Below are 18,456 nucleotides of genomic sequence, written 5' to 3'. Positions count from 1 at the left end.
GTTTCACACGGGATTGCTACGTTATTGAAAGCACACTAGAATAGGGTTAGGAAAACACAAATTAGTGTTGCAGGACTGTGACTCCTTCATAAACAGAAGCCAAACTGTGTTAGTTTTCGAATAAGAGAAAAGACTTGCTAAAAGCTTCAAGATGTTGGGAAGAATGTGCCCTACAATGCCAACTTACTGCAATAAACCTAGCTCAGTAACTAGACTGTGGGCTTCTTTGTGTCTCATATTCTGAATGCAGAAAAAAGAAGCAAGACCTCTGTGCCTCCTGCTATTGGGGAAAGAGTCTGAAGAGGACTGAAAACTGCCACTCCTAAAAATAATAAAGCAACAAGTAGAGACAGACATGGTGATTCTCAGGAAGGACCGAAATGAAAGAGCCATAGCTGCTAAACTCGTCAGCATAGATAGATCTATTAAAAATGAAACTTTCCGCAGAAAATTTGGTTCTGACCCAAAACTGACTTTGCAATATGGAAATGTTTACCTTGGAAAAGTCAAAACACCATTCTTAAATTCATTTATGTTTTAACGTGCTGTATTACAATATAGCAAAACAATCTAAAAACATCAAATGTAAACTAGGCTTTTCAACTCCATCAAAACATTTGCATAGTTTCGCCTGAAAGCCTCAGAAAATATATGTTAGAAATCATCTTAAATTAAAAATCTTCAAGACAAATTTAAGACAAAACATATTCTTAACTATTCTTTTTTGTGAGCTTGTGGGCGGCAATCTGACCCCAAAGAAGGAAAGAACAATTCTGAAGAATAAAAATAAGCAGTGTAAATGGCTGAAGCGGGAGTGGGGGGAAACGCAGCTCTGAACGAGGCTAGTCCGTCTAACGCCTTCAGCATGTGACTGACCTCCCCGAAATCACTCGTACACATCAAGTTCCCTCGTGCTTCAGGGTTTTGCTCGATGGGGGAACATCCTCTGACCCTCGTTCTCAGCAGAAGGATCAGTGCCGTGTCACTCCCTACGGGACCTACTGGGGGTTAGCATCACTCGTGTCCCACTGCTCCCCAGATCACTCACCCGGTGCAGCTACTTGGACATTTTTTTGCTGCATATGACCAGGATTAGTACAATTCTGCTCCTGTTTAGTTAGTGGAAAGGAGAGGGCTCCAACTGTGAGAATTTTCAACACCTTAAGTTAGACAAAACACCCAAACCCTAATGTGTAAATTGTGGTCTCCCTGACCCACTCAAGCATCCCTCTCCCCTTCTCCCCCTCTCCTGTCTGCACCCTTCAAGGAAAATTTCAGTTTTCATTTGAAAACCAGAAAGTTGTTTTAGTTTCGTTTTCTATGTATTTTAAAAAAAGACGAAAACTGTCTTGAAATACTTCTAGGGTAACTCTGTGGAAAAAAAAAAAAAAAAAAAAGGAGGGGGGCTCATTTAACAAATGCATGTCCTGTTGGCAACCAAAACCAATTTAAAAAAATTACTAGGTCTTATATTTTTCTATTGGTACTTTCTCATTTCAAAGTTTCTTCACTATGAATATCAGGTATACAAAAAACCAGACCTTTCCGGCGGTTCATGAACTTAAACAATGGACACGGGTAAAAAAAAGTAATCCATTCAGAAAAAATACAAAGATTAGAATGTGCATTTCACATACATTTGGTTTGAGGAGATGTTTCCTTAGGATCTTTCAATTATTTCAATAAATACCAAAACAATTAGTCCGCAGTACAAAGTTGGTCAAAGTTTTTGTTTTAAGGTCATGCTTCAGTATTAATATTCAAGCCAACCCAAGACTAGAAGCGCTACAGCACTTGCAGCAAAATGTGTATACTTTTTTTCTTCCAAAGCCACAGTACTGTAGTTTTTTCTATTTCCATCATTATTAGTATAAAAAAAATTAGTACAAACCAAGAAAAAAAAAAAAAAAAGAAATTTCACTCCTACTTTCGTCTTTCTTTAGATCTTAACCTGACATTAATGAGCAAATACACACTAGGATGATGATCACACTGTAGGATAAAATGGCTCATATACTGTGTTGATAAGTTAAGATGAAAGAAATCCAGAACAAAGACACAACAGTATTGTGGAGATATGTTTAGATTCCAAAATATTTGTATCAGTCAAAGATAGAAACACCCAAGACAAAAAAAAACCCCCACCAACAACTGATAAATAGAAACATCTACTTTTTTCCACTTGACTGTATAATAAATACTGTATATATTAAAGCATTAGTCCATTACTATGCCTAGCTGCCACATACAATACACAGATACATTATATACATATTTTCCATCTGATCTCTGATGCATTTGCAGCTCCCATCGAATATCAATGCCACCCCTAAGCAAGCATGTGAGGGTAGGATTTAAGTTACAGGAGACAAAGAAGATGCTCAAATGGAAACAGTACTGGCATTGAAATCCTGCCCCTGATGATCTAAGACTGTAGTGAGTAACATCTCTGATGCAATTCTTCCTGAATCTCAGAACAAAGCGTTACAATTTGCACTGGGCGGTCTACTGGACTGTACTAGAGGAGTTTACAGGAACCATGGCTGCAAAATCCAGAAAGATTACCTGAACAGCGTTTAATATAATCCCAACCCCCATATGACCACGCTCACTCCAACTACAAATGTGATGCAGATGGCACATTTCTTCATTTATACTCTACTGGGTAGTGCCTTCGTTTTCAATAGCAATCATACACCACAGCTTTTCCTCTCCATATTCTTTCCTGCCAGATGAAGTTTTTTTCTCTTCCCATGCCGATTGACTTTACCTAAGACATTGTGACACTTCATTCCATCAAAACATGGCACCATTCCCTCAAAGTGAGACCACTCATTAGATGTATCGTTCTGAAACATTAATATTAATGCCCAAAAGAGATGAACCATAAGCATCACAGATGGACAAGAAGGGATCAGACGTAAATCGGTAACAGGATTGATAACAATTTACAAGTATGTCAGACACAATGGCACACCGTCTTGATCGACAAGAACTACTATTCACAAACTGTACTTCCTCAAGCACCTTCAGTGTTCTCACCAATCAAGATTCATGATAAGCATATTAAGACTGGTATTTTTTTAATGGCATCAGCCTGATTCCAAGCACAAGTCAAAAGGAAAACCACTTTCAAGGAATGAAAAGCTGAAGCAAATACAAAAGGTGCACTGGATGAATGCTGCAGCAGTCAACCACTTGAGAGAAGAAGGGGTTATAGTCCAAAAGAGAATTTTCCAACAATAAAGTATGATGCACTATATTTAAGGAATGAATGCTGAACTTGACCAGACAGTTCATAAGAAATGCTATGTGATGAGGGTGGGTTTTTTTGTGTGGTGCTGTGTTTAAAGACATTCTAATTGCAGCTACAAACTGCAACTATTTAAAAGTGCTGCCTAACAGCCCCATTACAAGGCAGGCACTGTATGTAAAGGCATGCTCAGGGAAAAATAGTAACACCCCACACCTCGGATACTTTTTGTCGCAATGACTGGAAAAAGTCATTTACCCAAGAAAGTAAATAATGGTGAAATGTATCAATCCCACTGATTCCCCTTCTCTCCTCCAGTTAATCCAAGTTGCCAAAACCAACTGCCTAATGATACTATCTTGTCATGTTACAGCTACTTGTGTTGATGTTGTGCAAAGGACCTAAGCAGTCATTTTTGATCATGTGTTTAAAAAACCCAAATTGAGAATGACTTGTAGAGTTGCTTCTTAGAATTTCTTCCACTAAAGATAGGTACGCATGGTACTTCATTGAAATAGTCAAGCTACGTCTCAATTAAGAAAAATTAGCACAAGCAGAACACCAGATTAACACACCTTTATTCCTTTCACTGCACGAGCTAAACCAGGTATTTCTCCATAATATATTCTGTGCCTGAAAAACTGTCTGCAACACAACACTAAGCCAAGTACTTTTTTGCTGAAAAGGATGCAAGCTGAAATTATTTTATTAAAAAAAAAAAAAAAAAAAAAAGAGAGAATGCCCAAAGTCTTCCTACTTTTTTATTAATACCAATTTTATCTTTCAATTTGCTTGTTCACCCAGCACAGGGATTCACATCTATACTAACTATCAGCAGCTGCACATCTCTGCTGTCCCATTGTAAAGCCAGGCCTGGCTCCAGCAATGGCAGTCGGTGCACACAGACCTAAGCAAAACCTTCTGAACCAGGTTCTGAACTTTCCAGCTTCTTCCTTTTAACTTGAATTCCATAAATAATTTTAGGTGGGTGTATTGTGTCATGAAAACACGAGTGTCTTTATTCGTTGGTTTTTAAAAGCTATATAATTCTTGCCCTGCCTCTAATTGCTTTGTGTTAAATATTCACTAGAAATACATGGGAAATTTGCACATACTTCATAGTAACTATTCTTTTTGTTCCGGAGACAAAATTATTATTTACTCAGTTAAAATTATTACTGATTTTTTGCCAAATGAGAAACTGCAACCTGACTTGATCACAGTGGTTCCATCCTTCTCCTCGTGAATCTCCTATTGCACAACCCTTTTCCTGACAGTGTCTCTCACTCTCCAGACTTTCATCCACTTGGACAGTCAAGCTCTCTGGGAAAATGACTGGATCTGAAGGGTTCAATACAAATTTTGGCTGAAGCTGTAAGGCAAACCATCAAGAAGAGTTATAAAATTCATCTCAGAAGGATCTTCCACTCCTCTCCTACACAGGCAATTTGACAGAGAGGAAGAAGATGAAGAATGGAAGCTTTCAAGAACAACCCAGCCAGGACAGACGATAAACCTGCGTGCTACCCTGAGGAAACAGGGTGCAAAGTTCAGTCCTATGTTTGTATTTCTAAAGAGCATAAAATATAGAATATCCTTCCTGAAGGATAATTCTCTCTCTAGTCTCTTACCACATTGCTATGTAACTATACAATAAATATTATCCTGCTCGCATGCTTCTGTTTACTTAACATACATTATATTCGATGCTATCTGGCAGCAGAAGTTTTAGTTCTGTCATCTTAAAATACTAATAGTTGTCAGTCAAAACAGAAAGTGCATAATAAAAATGTTCCAGAAACTAATAACCCTATATTTCTACACCCCCAGCTTGGAGCTAAGCATTGCTAAAAATGAGATTAATTATATGTTTGTACAGTGCCCGATACAATCAGACAGACCTCTAAACAACATCCTCCTAGAAATGAACACAGACTTGATACATAATCATATAGAGAGAGCGCGTGTATATGTTATGCAATATATGCAACGCTAAATTAATGCTATCATCTTCATTTGGCCCAGTCTTTTGATCTACAAGAGAGTTTGGGGGGAAAAAAAACCCACAATCTGCACAGTGACACAGTGTTAGGTAGAGGATGAGGGAAAAGGGCACGGTCAATATCAAAGTAATTTATGGTGAATTTCTGCAAGTATTTAGAAGCACGGAAACACCAAGGAGATATACACAGGACAGGTCCCTGAAGTTATGACCAACGTAACACGGTACACTGATCAATTTAAGATAAAGCATCAGAAAAATATCCTTTGAATTATATTTGTGAAACTTTAGTGGGAACTTCACTACTTGGGATATTTAAGCCTGCTCTGGACAGGAAATTTTATTTAGACCTTTAAAATTATGACCATTAGAAAATTATGTCTGTGTCTGTATAATATATACACACATACGGATGTAAGGTCTGTTTTTTTAAAAAAGTCAAAGTGCGAAAACAAATTTTGCACTTAATTTGCCCATGCTACAGCTGTAACTGTGCATTAATCTGGCAAGTGCAGATAGACATTTCTGATTACGGTTATGTGAATGCACAATTTACATGCATAATTTTGACAAGTGAACTTGCAACTTAGGCATGCAGTAACTTAAATATGTTTACTGTTGACAACTTAGTAGTATTGGACTGTGACCTGCTTATGCCGCAAAACCAAGGTTAGTCTGTGAGCTTTGCCCCACAATAGAAAATTAGAAATCCTGCAAGGTAGACAACAAGTTGACATCAGAGCTTGCAGAAGGAGCTAGGAAGTCCCACGAGGAGCTCTAAGCAAAACACTTCCATCAGGGATTCTCAAGGAAAAGGTGAAAGATTTTATTTGGCTCCCTTCTGCCCAAACCACTATGGTCTTCCTCACTTTTCTTTGCCCCCCTGTTTTGCAGAGAGGGTAGAACTCCCTATCACTCTTTCTAAAACCTGAAGTCCACCAAGAATTTTGTACTGACAATCTACTAGCAGTAAAGTCCCCGAGACAGAGCAACAGCTGCAGAAAGGACCTCTGCTCCCCAGGCACAGGATGGCAGAACTCTTTATGGATACGCAGGGTGTGTTAAAGCAGGAGGATAAAGGCTTCACTTTGTCCAGGCACGTTATTGTTGTTATTTCTGTTACTCCAAATGGAAATCCTCTTACTGACTAAGGCACTAGGCAATCACCCCCATATGAGTGCCAATAAAGAGATCCATTGTCTACATACTTTGGTAGGAAAGAAAAACAAGAAGAGGGTATGGGGAAGGGAAAAGGTGTTTTCCTTTTAATCTTTTAGACTGTAATAGCCATAATTGGCTTTTCTATATAGTTTGGCCCTAGTTTATCATAGTATTACAGCGAGAAACAGTAGCCTGCACTGATTTTTATACACAAATCTTAATGACTTCAATTGCTTCTAAGGATGCAGAATGGTGGCAGGATATGGCAATCCACCATTAAGGCCCTAAAGCCTTCATAATTACTGAGTATACAGAATATTTATTATAGAGACTATGCCAGGCCTCTTTTGTGAGCTGCCCTGGGCCTGTTCTCTGAGCCACATCAAGCAAGAAGTTTAAATGAAACTGCTCCCAAGTTTCTGAAATGGTTTAATAAAACATATACTGACTGTAATATTCAGTTTATAGTAGAAAACTATTGCCCCTTGGTTTGAAAAATGACCTCTAGTTGGCAATTTTACTCTCAGCTTCATAGATTATAGTCCGCTGTTGGTCATTTTCTCAATCCACAGGGCAATACTTTTCCATAACAAGCTCAAACTGCAATCAGTATTTGTAGGCTGTTACACAAGTTGAGGATAATATGTCTCAACACGTTCTATTATATGACTAAACAAAAGAAATAACAACCTGGTGACACAGACATATGGAGAAAAGCAGTGCTATTCTTCTAATGCTGAGATAGCAGAAAAGCATATTTCTTTGTATTGTGCTAATTTACATTAAATTTAATGGCTTCAATACACAATACTCTCTAATTTGATTTTTTCATTAATGGTGTTTTGGTTTATGTTTTTTTATGTCTATTCTTATGTTAATGTAAAACGACAAATACTAAATTCTATTAGTATCAGATTTTAGAAATGACCGATAGTGACAGAGAGCCTAACATTGTAAAATCACATTAAAATGTATTCAACATAGATATCGTAAAGATCATTTGCTCTTGGGCACACAAAACACACATTCATAAACTTATAGGTTTGATATTAGGAAATTCTGATACAGTTTAGTAGGCAAGCTGCAAGTAATTGTTTCAGCACCCAGCTCTAGTGCATAAATACAAGATGAAATAATACATTTTGGAAAAACAGTTCACCCATTTAGCTAATCAGATAGATACGTCGTGTTGAAGAGAATTCATAGACCAGGAAGCGAGGGAGATCTGGAGCCTCTTCCAAGATGTGTCAGTGACAGCTCTGCCACTGACAGATCTTAAGAAAATCAACCCCACCTTCCCAAAGCACAGTTACTCTGCTCTGTAGGGCTAGTACAACTTACCTAGCTGGCCGGAGCGTGGCGAGGTTTAATTCTTTAATCAATGGATGACGAAAGCTCTTGTAGATCTTTTACTGTAAATGCAAAATATTTATAGTTACAAGACTAACATTCATCCCCATTTGTAAATAAAACTCTGCGGTTAAAATGTGACACCCACCCACGCTCAGAGCCAAAGGGAACAACGTCCTAAACTGAGGCTAGTGGAGTCAAGCAGAAGTGGATACTTTGCCATCCGTCCTCTAGAAATTACGAGTTTCCTGTGCTTTGCAGAAATACACCATATTTGCTGGGGATCTATGATGGGGCAGAAGGAAGAATCTTGTCTGAAAGCTATAAGATGACCCATAAGAGAAAAACATTCTTTGTAGATCTGTATGGGCAGCTTTAGGAACTGTATGCATCTATAATATTGCATTTTGAGATATTAAAGGGGCAGATATTTTCTTTCTTCATGCATTTTCCACTACTGTCCTGATATTGTTGCTCAATCACAGATTCACCTGCATTCCGTAGCTGGAATTTAAGTGGTCTGGATTCATTTAAACATGTAGGAGCTACACCCATAAGCTTTAAAACATTCGAGCTAAAGAATGTATTTGAATGTGATTACCAGAAGATGATGGCTCTTTATCTTACAAGTCTTCAATGAATTTAGATGTCTAACTCATTAATAGTGTTTGTTGCATTAGATTTTACATTTTTATAATTTTAGAAGAAAGGTTTTCTAATACAGAAAAAAAAAAATCAGCTTTTTTTTCTTTTTTTTTTTTCATTTTAAGGTAATAAAAGTGGCGCATATGTGCCATAGCATAATGGATTAATTAAGGAATATGATGTTTATCCGAGGTCCTGAGTTGTACATCTTCATAACTCACTCATAAAAATTAATGTATTATACCACGCTCCACAATGATATATCTATTTTCACCATACCTGTTGAGAATAAATTGTTCTAAATTGGATTATCCTGATACCCAGTGAGAAATGTAAAAATTACATTGTTATTTTAAGAATTTACATTGCTGTATATAAAAAAACATAATCTTCTCACTGAGCTTTTGAACTGTCATGTTACTCCCACTGTTATGAAATCGTAATTGCTGCTGCCACACCTAAAATCAAATGCAATGCATATTGTATTTTTTCATACGCTGTGCATTTCCTACCGTAATCACAAAACCATATACAGTATATTTTAGGACTATTCTTTCATTACTGACTGCTTTTGTATATAAGCAATATACAACTACGCATGCAAGGATTCGTAAAATCCTCATTTCTAAAATCAACAGATGAAAAATCCCCAAATAATAATGTACAGATGTTTCACATTTAAATGAGCTGTTGGCATTTAATGCTGCCAATCATATATGCAATAAAATTGTTGAATTTCAAGCTACTCAGCATTTACAGCAGATTATTTTTATTTTTTAAAATCAAAAGATCATTTTAGTATGACTGAAAAAATGACTGTTCAATAAATATACAATGATATATTTCTGATGTCATCTTGAAATTCCTATGAGTGGTCAACTACGTTACATTGTTCCATACCAATTCCTATTCCTTCTACCCCAAGAAAGTTGATTCTGCTGTCCTAAAGCTGCAATGCCTCGCTAAAAGTAAATTATCTGCACGTTATCTGCAGAGTAATCCTCTTCCTGAATACAAGACAGAACATCAGAGTTTCTAATCCTACACAGATAGAGTAATTCACATCCACTGTACGTTTTACTGTAAAGAGAGTAATACAATATGTTTGATAAATCATGTATGTGTCTGTGTACAAAGAAAAAGGTTTATCTCCTTTCCTACAAGACGCATCCGTATTAAAACGCACACACTCCCCATGCTGGCACTGTAAAAATCTTTAGAAGTTCTATAATAGAGACATTTAAGTTTAAAAAATGGAGCAGCTCACAGGTCAAACAAGTTCCTGATGAGAAGTGCTTAACCAGATATTATTATTCCACTGATTGTAAGTTTTCATCCATACATCAAACCCTAGAATCTATTGATTAAATAAAACTGATTTTTCTTTCTTACAAAGCAAAAGAAAATTAAATCATCCCCATTGTCTTTCCTTGGTTTGGAACTCTCACGTTGTACACACTGGCCATGTGTCCTGCTTAGAATTACAACATCCTTAAGGAGAGTCATTCTACAGTGACTGATCACAGGTTTCTTGCCTCTTCCTCTAAATCTTCTGCTCCTGGTTATAATTGATAGCACTTGATGGCCCAATATTCTGATCCAATATGGCAAGCGATACAATCCCAGATCTACTAAAAAAATCAATAAATTCATTTGCTTCAGGAAATTTTGGATCAGAACAACTTTAAGTATATGTAAATACAAGAATTTACTGCAATTACGCTGGCACATCTTCCCTTTCTCATACTTCTTTTTCACTGCATAATTAGCTGCATCATGCCTTAATTTTGCTTGCAGTCCTACCTAAAGCAATCCAGGCCGGGCAGCTCTTGCAAAGCCTTACCAAAGTCAAGGTCTGACGGCTTAGAGAACAGAGGGTCCCCTTCAGCAAAACACATCAAACCATTGTGTATCTGTATATTGCTGAGCCCCACGTAGCACTGCCTGGGGTCTGAAGATACCTCCAAATACTAACATAGCATGAACACGTAATAGACTGCTAACAATGTCTTTGAAGAGCACCAACAGGTGGATGCAACAATCTTCCTGAAGTTTAGTTTTGTCTTTTTTTTTTTTTTTTTTTCCTTGTGCAAAAACATCCAAGTTAACTTAACTGCTTCCTTGGGCTACTGTGTCTCCAAGTCGGCCTTCAGCTTCCTTCCAGTCTACCTGCGCAGTGCTGCTCTGTGCTGCACCGATGTGCCGTAACACTAAACACGCACCGTAACGAGGCCAGAAACCCTGCATCAGGGATGTGGTTTCCATTCTGGAAGGTAATCACTGCTAGACTAAAACGGTAGCAGCCAAGTTCACGTGCATGTTTCAGATGAAAGGACAAATGCTAAATGCAATTCTGTCACTGTATATACACATCATTTGGTAAATTGTAGAAAGTATTCCGAGTATTTTTTTTTAAGGCAAAGATTTTTTAATGTACTTTAAATCTTCTTTAAATTAGCATCACAGACTGGGGTAAATGCATAATTAGTACTAAATTAATTAACAAAAAAGGAATTTATTACCTGTTATTTCAGTGTAATGGAGTTACAGAAATGCAGAACAGTGAGTAAACACAGACATCTATACCAGTTAAGAAGGCTGCAGCTCGGGCACATCCTTCAGCCTTTTAGTCTTTCTCCACTGGAAATCAACCAGCAGTGCAAAGATGAGAACCTTGCTTCTGCTAAGTAGCACTAATTTCTGCCCATAGTGACATTCAGAAGAGGATCAGTCAAGTCACAGGGGAAAGAAAACTGTTTGCTTATGATGTGGCTGGCACCAATGAAGATGAGTTTGTAACACCCTCCAAGCATCAAGACGACACACAAAAGAAAGATTAAAAAAAATAAAAATAAACCCAACATGCAAAATGTATCAATGCAGTTCTCCAACTGAAAAAGCAGAAGTCAGAAGATCAAGAACTCACAGTTAGGATTTTCCTATTAGTTAAAGAACATAAGGATTCTCCTGAAGTCTTTGATTGATATATGATCTTTTCTTTCTTTTCAGGCAGAACAGCTGTCCAGTGAACTAGAAGAAATAGCCCTGAAGACAGCTTTGTGTCTGATATGACTTTGAGAGGGAAAATTATCCCAATGATAAATGCTTTACATGGAACATCTAAGAAAAAAATAATAATAAAAATGTCATCCATGAAAGAATTTTTCTTTCTATTTGAGCAAGCAATCACTATTATCATCATTGCGGGGGGGTGGCGAGGGAGCACTTTCTGATACCAAAGAGAAAAGGTAGATCCGTCCCTCAAAACTGGATTTGGAATGAACCTAACCAAAAAGAGGCAACAGGTACTTTTAAGAGAAGGGTAACCAGGCCAATGGGGAGAGAAGCAGAGAATTTTCTGAAGATTGTCGGGACGCAGTGACCTGGGATATGCCGTAACTTCCTTCATTCTTCTTTGTAAGGAAATTCTTTAAGAAAGGTGAAACACACTTTGCTGGCTGATAAAGATACACAATCTTTGCCACAACAGCTATACGCAGAAATAGCTTGACCATGTCCACGAAAGAATCATGCAATAATAACCATCACAAACCTTCTCATCAGAAGGACTTTGTACAAATCAGTGTAAATTTATTCAATCTAATGGAATTATGTAAATTACATAAATCGAGGACTGCAGCCACTGTGATAATACAGTGAAGTTATGTCCAGGTTAGAGGAAAGATGGCATGAAATGGAGCCTTTCTGGAGCTTGCTCTAGAGCTGTGTTTTGGCAGCATAGTGAGAGAAAAGAAAAGAGCCTTAGAGAATGACCAGCCAGAATACTCAGGTGAAATTTGTACATCTTTCTCATTTTAAAACACATCTCATTGTGGCACTTCAGTGTATGGATGAGCACTGACGGGTGCTGTCATACACAGCCAGGAAAAGGAAAAGTAATTACAACTGCACCTTCCTTGAAGTAACCAAATCCATTATAACCCCAGCAGTGGCAAGCAGTACATCAATGGCTCGTCCACCCACCTTCCAAAGCCTTGTTGAATTTACCACACAGATGGTCAATACTAAACAAGGGCTCCTACATATCTGATACAGGAGCACAACAACCTTCTGCCCATCCTATCTTTGTGGCTCTCAAATCCTTAACCTAGATCTCTTTGCTCACCCTGCCCAAAACTCTTTGTCTTTCAATAGAATGGATCTTTCCCCAACAACCCTCTTCCAACTTTCATTCTCCTCCCAACCAAGCGACCTTCTTCCTGCCCCAAAGCCTTCCTGAATAACCCCCGTGAGTATACTTATTCCAGGAGCTAATTAAAATTAAATAAGATCTTTAGCACTGAGAAACTTAGAGAGACAGTTACACATTCTCATATACATTTGCACAGCAAGAGGTAATTTCTCTCCCCTCCCTTGCATAACTTGAATGCCCTTCCTCCCCCTAGCCCAAAGCCCGCTCCTTCATCCCTATTTCTGGAGTCCTCCTCATCCTCCCACATAAGCTGTCATTAACCCTACACATGAGAGTGGTGTTCCCACCAGCTGTTGACATCTGCCTGCTCTTCTGGCACCTCACCTGTCCCTCCCCTGCATTATCGAGTGCCAGCCCCTGCTCTCGTGCAGATTTTAAATCCACAGTTTTCAGAAATCCAGCTCCATGGGATTCCAACAACAGAAGAACAGGAGATAAGAATATAAAAGCATCCTCAATGTGGTGTCCCATCAGGGAGCCAACTAAATCTGATAGACACTGTCCTCTCTGACCCATAAGCAGGAAAGGGCTGAGCATTTAGAGAGGAGAACAGCAGTTCAGAAAACACCTTTATATGGTCTGTAATTGGCCAGTATCACCTAACAAACAAAAAGCATTCACCGAGGTCTTTGCTTTCGGGGTAATCAAATCGCATTAAAAAAAATAAAATAATTTCCACGCATACACGTTACACATATATTTCTGTTTCCCCTCCTTCTCCCCCACTTTTAGTTTGCAGTGACAATCAGCAATTATTTTACAGAGTAAGACTCTATAACAAGCTTACAGGATGCCTTTAGTAATAAGATAATTATTTGTAACTCTATAAAGAATTATAATTTTTAATTTAAAAAGAAATCAAATAAAAACAGCTTTCATCTTTCCTACCATGTGAAGAAAACATTCTCTGCCTACAACTCAAATTATCATTCTCTCCTTTGTGCAAAATGAATTGACCCAGAAAACTAAAAGGGTAAGAACCCATATTTGCTGGGCTTATTCAGCAGCCAAAAGTTCATGAAAAACACTGTTGTGTATCACATAGCAACCACTTGATGCCTATTGTTAAAATACAGTAGTTATTCAAAAAGTAAAATCTTGCATTCTCAAATAAGAAGCCAGGCTGCAGTGTGTGTTTACTGTTTTTGGGAAATAGTCATCTTGCCATTTTCTCTTTTTCCATAGTCTTGGCATATTTGGTCAGCTATGCAATGTGCAGTTACCCACAGGAAAGAAAAGGAACACAAGAATTTTCCTCCAGTGTTTTGCTCACAGGACAATGTCCATTCAAAGCAACACTTGAGATCACTGCTAAGAGGGTTAAGATGTGCTCCATTTTTATGCAGCCACACTGTCGGTAAAAATGTAATATTCCAGAGGAAGAACGGGAGAAGTATATCGCTTTTTGACTGAGAATTCCAGTTGCACACTTTGGCCTGTTCCCAAAGCAAGCTACTCTCAGGAAGTCCTTTACACACGTACAGATGTCCACATCGCTACTGCATATTTGCACTTCTTCCCAGCACCGTTACCTGTCGCTACAGCTGGGCAGAAGTATGAACTTCACAGACATCTCCCACTCCACCTTTCCTCCAAATCTTTTGTGGCAAGATATGGTAAAAAATAAGATGCAATAAAAGTAAAATTTATAGAGGAGGGAAGAAAGTCAGCTGTAGAGTCAGAAAAAAAATATTAACAATTTCTGTTAAACGGAGCATGGGTTACTCTAAAATATTTGAAAAGCTGCACCAGATCACACTGGGAAGGCACTATTCTGGCCTTCCCAAATTTCCATGGAAGCTGAAACACAGCCCTCAGTTTCAGTCACAACTGTATCAGACTATTTAAATTATCAAAGCAAGACCAAAATGGTTCTTCTGAAACAACTGCTGGAGCAAATGAAGGGAAGAATAAGAAAGACAGAAACTCCCTTGTAGGTGCTATTATGTGCTATTATATAAATAGTACAACTTAAAACTTCAAGATAGTGGCATTTTTAATACCAGAAGGGAATGGCAGACTTGCTTAGCATAACTTTGAGATATTTCATCAAGGCTGTGTATAAACAGGTGTGCAACATTTTTGCTAGCTGTAAGATGCTTGTTGAGATTATCTGCTTATCTAAAAGAGTGTTTCAACTCCTTTTGAGTAGTTAAAATAAGATAATGGTGGAAAGTAGATTAAAAGGGGCAAAACGTGCGAGCATACGTGTTTTTGCCAAGAGCCTTACTTTGAGCCCAGCTGTATCCAGGTATGTGTGCACTGTTTCCATAGTCTCTGGAAAGAAAGTTGAGTGGTAGGCAGCACACCCCACATGAACTCATGGAGCTGCTAAGGGAAAAATGTGAGAATGAATTAGGTACCCGGAAGCAATGAGGTGGGGTTTATCATTTTAGAGAGAGATCTGGCTGTTTCCAAAACAAGATGGAAAACACGGATGTGCTGAAATTGCAGCTTGCTTGCTGCAAGTTCTCCTGCTTGTCTTAAAGAAAGTTCTTTATTGGACGTCAGAGGAAAATGAAAAAAAAAAATCAACTTCTTAACTGCACATCTCAGCTGGCTTACAAAGTATATATTAAAACAGAAGTGTATATACAATCAAATATTAGAATCAGTCCAAAGGTAGATCAGTGGGTACTTATAGACAGGGATTTTCTATACAAAGGAAATACTTGGTTTGGTCATTGGTCAGTGATCTGGCCATGAGCGGATGTGGTAATTATAGATGACTGTTGAATAGCTGTAGTTACAATAGTACAGTCATGTTTAATTTATCAGCAAGATACTGGCTTACTTTATGAAACAAAGACCAAGCTAGTACATCCCGTGCACAACTAAAAATTAAGAAATCTTTCCCCTAAACCAATAAAAAGTATATGTTGAAGATTAACGCAGATCTTTTCCAGCACAACTCAAGTTCTCCTCTGAAAAGGTGTGCTTCTCTCAGAAACACATTCCCAGCACAAGGACTGGTAATTTATGATCCACCAAAATACTCTGTTGAACAAAAAAAGTAATACCTACAGTGCTCCTATGCAAATCATTAAGAATAAGTGACTCTAAGGACCAGTAAGAACAAAGCCCAAAACTCCTATCAAACATTATTTGAGGTTTGAAAAAGTCAAGACAAAGTGTAATTTTTTTTAAATGGGGATAAATTGGGATTTCTGTAACAATTGACTCATTTTGCCTGCTTTTATCTAAGGATCTCAAAGAGCACTCCAAGTGTTAATTAAATTACAAAGCATTTTTGAGACAGGTAAATGGTATTATGCCCACTGGGGAACAGAGAGAACATTTATGTTTCATTACTAAAGTCAAACAATAATTCAGTGGCTAGTAATATAACCCAAGAATTACCAGTCGCCACTTCTACTCATTGACCTGATGGCCTCACAAGAGATAAAATTAGCCTTAAAAGCCAAAAATACTTTCTTCTTGTGCTTTTCTGTCTTCGAAGAATTGGGCCAAGATTTTTATATTTTATTTTATTTGTCTTCCTCTGCTTACTGGGAGGCCTTTCTTTCAGAGTTACGCAAAAGCAGCCACTTCCTAACCTATCCAAGTGTGTTAAGGATCACAGTACAGCAATAGGGATAGGAACCTAAACAAGGGCAGTGAACTGTAATGGTGCTGTTTAACAACTTACGCAGCTGCATGAGGATCCTCTTCTCCCTCTTCTAAGCAGCCATCTCCCAGAGATGACACATAAGAGCCTCTATCCCATCAGATGTGCAGATGAAATAATTCTTTGCTGGCCAATTCACCCACTTCCAATCCTACTCTACCAAAGAAACAGACGTAAAACTACCCTAAGGAACCTTGTGCCTTGTACACATCATATAGTAATCTCCCACGGAAAGGAACAACATAAGAAACAACCAACGAGGCCCTGAAAATGCTTCAAACCATGGAAAAGTCTATTCTGCAGTCTACTACATGTATTTTGGGCTGCATGTAAGGAGATGAGGGAGAAACATTTCACTGACCATTCTATTCTTAGCCAGAAAAAGGAAGCCACCTTTTTTCATTCGGGCTTAGTCCTGACTAGTACAACTGCAAGATCCAGGAGCAATAAAGCAACAAGATATAATGCAATCTGCACAACAGACATTCCAGTGACTTACAGTGCAACCTAAGGCATCTCTAATTCATGACTGGTACAGCTCTGTTAGAGCTTTAACAACTTATATCTCCATTAGTAAGCTGATTTTGGAGAGTTCTTCATAAAAGGTTTTTCTGTTTTGTATATAACTATTTATTACTTAAAAAAAAGAGAAGGACCTTTTTGAACTTTCTTTAAACCTTTTGAATACAATGTTAAACTAAGATTTCAGGTTTTATACCTACCCACCCCACCCCCACTCCCGTTTCTTGTTATGTTATGAAGAATCAGCTATGTGAAAGAGATGAGAATGTCTGATTTAAGTGACCAAGGCTTAAGATCGTTTTTACTGCGGCAGAAAAAAAAGCTGCTGCATATATTTCCAGTAGTAGTAGTATTGTTACACGGTATGACAGTCATCATCTTTTTTTCTTTTCCTAAAAATATGTCTAAAGAACCACACAGTTTATACACTGCATTCAAAATATTTTTCTTCGTTTACATTGATTGCATATTTCAAATCATGTTACAGCTGTATCGCTTAGCCTAAATCAAATAAGGAATCCACATAAATGCATACACACACTTTCCTTGTTTTTAGACATTGCCAATATTGACAAGATTAAAATATTTTTCCCATTCATTATTTATTGTGATATGATGAAACAGTAAGAGTATGTATTTAACGGAACATCACAAAGTAGAGTTAAAATGTGGACATGCTGTTTCATTTTGATTTTACTGTGACAGTGTTAAGTACATGACTCCCTGACTGCAATAATGACATTTTCGGGTGATGGAGATTTAAGATGCTTTGCAAAAATGCAGTGTTATCCAAACTCTTCAGCCATGCTGACTAGGAGCATTATTAAATAGATGAACCCAAGATTGGAAAGAGTGCTGTGACTTAAGTCTCTCCTGTTGCAGAGGACTGGGGGAATCGGTGCTCAGTGCAAGAGCAGCAGCAAACTCCCATACTGCATCAGGTACATAACTGGAATGACTGGAAGGCAGTCATACATATAAAACTCCAACACTTTTACGAGTACCGACATTTTTTTGTTACCAAAAGGGTGTCCTGTGGATAGTTTCTCTGCTTCTAGGCTGAACTGGTGCTACCTGACAGCTGGAGTCTGGGGTCAAGCACTGCTGTATCTGGCTGAACCTCAAGCGTAGGGTAGATACGTATGAATTTGTTTTTCAAATGTATGTACCTTGGATTGAAAACCAGAGACATAGCACTGCACGATCCCAGTTTCCAGCTCACAGTTGGGCACCATTCTGCAGGTTTCTACTGGCAAAGAAGCGAGGAAATGACAAAGAGAGCGCACCACAGCAAAGCAACTATAACCAAAACTGGCAGTGTGGGGCAGAGGAGCACAGAGCTTGCCTCCTGTGGTATGTGGCAGTATCTGGGTTAGAATGCAGAAAAAGACGGACACGTTTTAGCCCAAATGCTTATTCTTGCACACTACAATCTAAATATACCCCCTATAATAAATAAAGCAGAATAATCAGAAGGTGCTGAATGCTTAAAATGCATCCTTAACGAAACAAAACAACGTAATGCATATCTCTCTTTACATGTCAAACAATTTGCCTAACAAATCATAATAATGCAGAATGATATAAAATTCACCCATCAAGCCCAAACGCATGCACAAAGATTACCATGGCAAAGAATTGTGAATTTCATTAAATATGTTAAAGGCAAAAAAAAAAAATTC

At 38.0% G+C, this 18,456-nt stretch overlaps 1 protein-coding gene across 9 annotated transcripts in view; it reads right to left on the bottom strand.

Moving 5' to 3' along the window:
* The window catches only part of ZNF536 (zinc finger protein 536), a 349,578-nt gene that overhangs the window by 273,279 nt on the left and 57,843 nt on the right, over window positions 1-18,456 (bottom strand). For 7 of the 9 annotated variants that reach the window (XM_054201280.1, XM_054201282.1, XM_054201278.1 and 4 more), the window contains one exon: window positions 7,758-7,828. The exons of 1 other annotated variant lie outside the window; for it this stretch is intronic. The gene's annotated coding sequence lies outside the window, so the exon portion shown is untranslated. Of the gene's footprint in view, window positions 1-7,757; window positions 7,829-7,914; window positions 7,942-18,456 lie in introns of those variants that run through there. One more of the 9 variants, XM_054201281.1, reaches the window with a different exon arrangement.

This window comes from Rissa tridactyla, chromosome 4 (assembly GCF_028500815.1).
Source record: "Rissa tridactyla isolate bRisTri1 chromosome 4, bRisTri1.patW.cur.20221130, whole genome shotgun sequence".
Lineage (NCBI taxonomy): Eukaryota > Metazoa > Chordata > Aves > Charadriiformes > Laridae > Rissa > Rissa tridactyla.
Note: the sequence above shows the minus strand (reverse complement) of the source record. Positions and strands in the feature narration are given on the sequence as shown.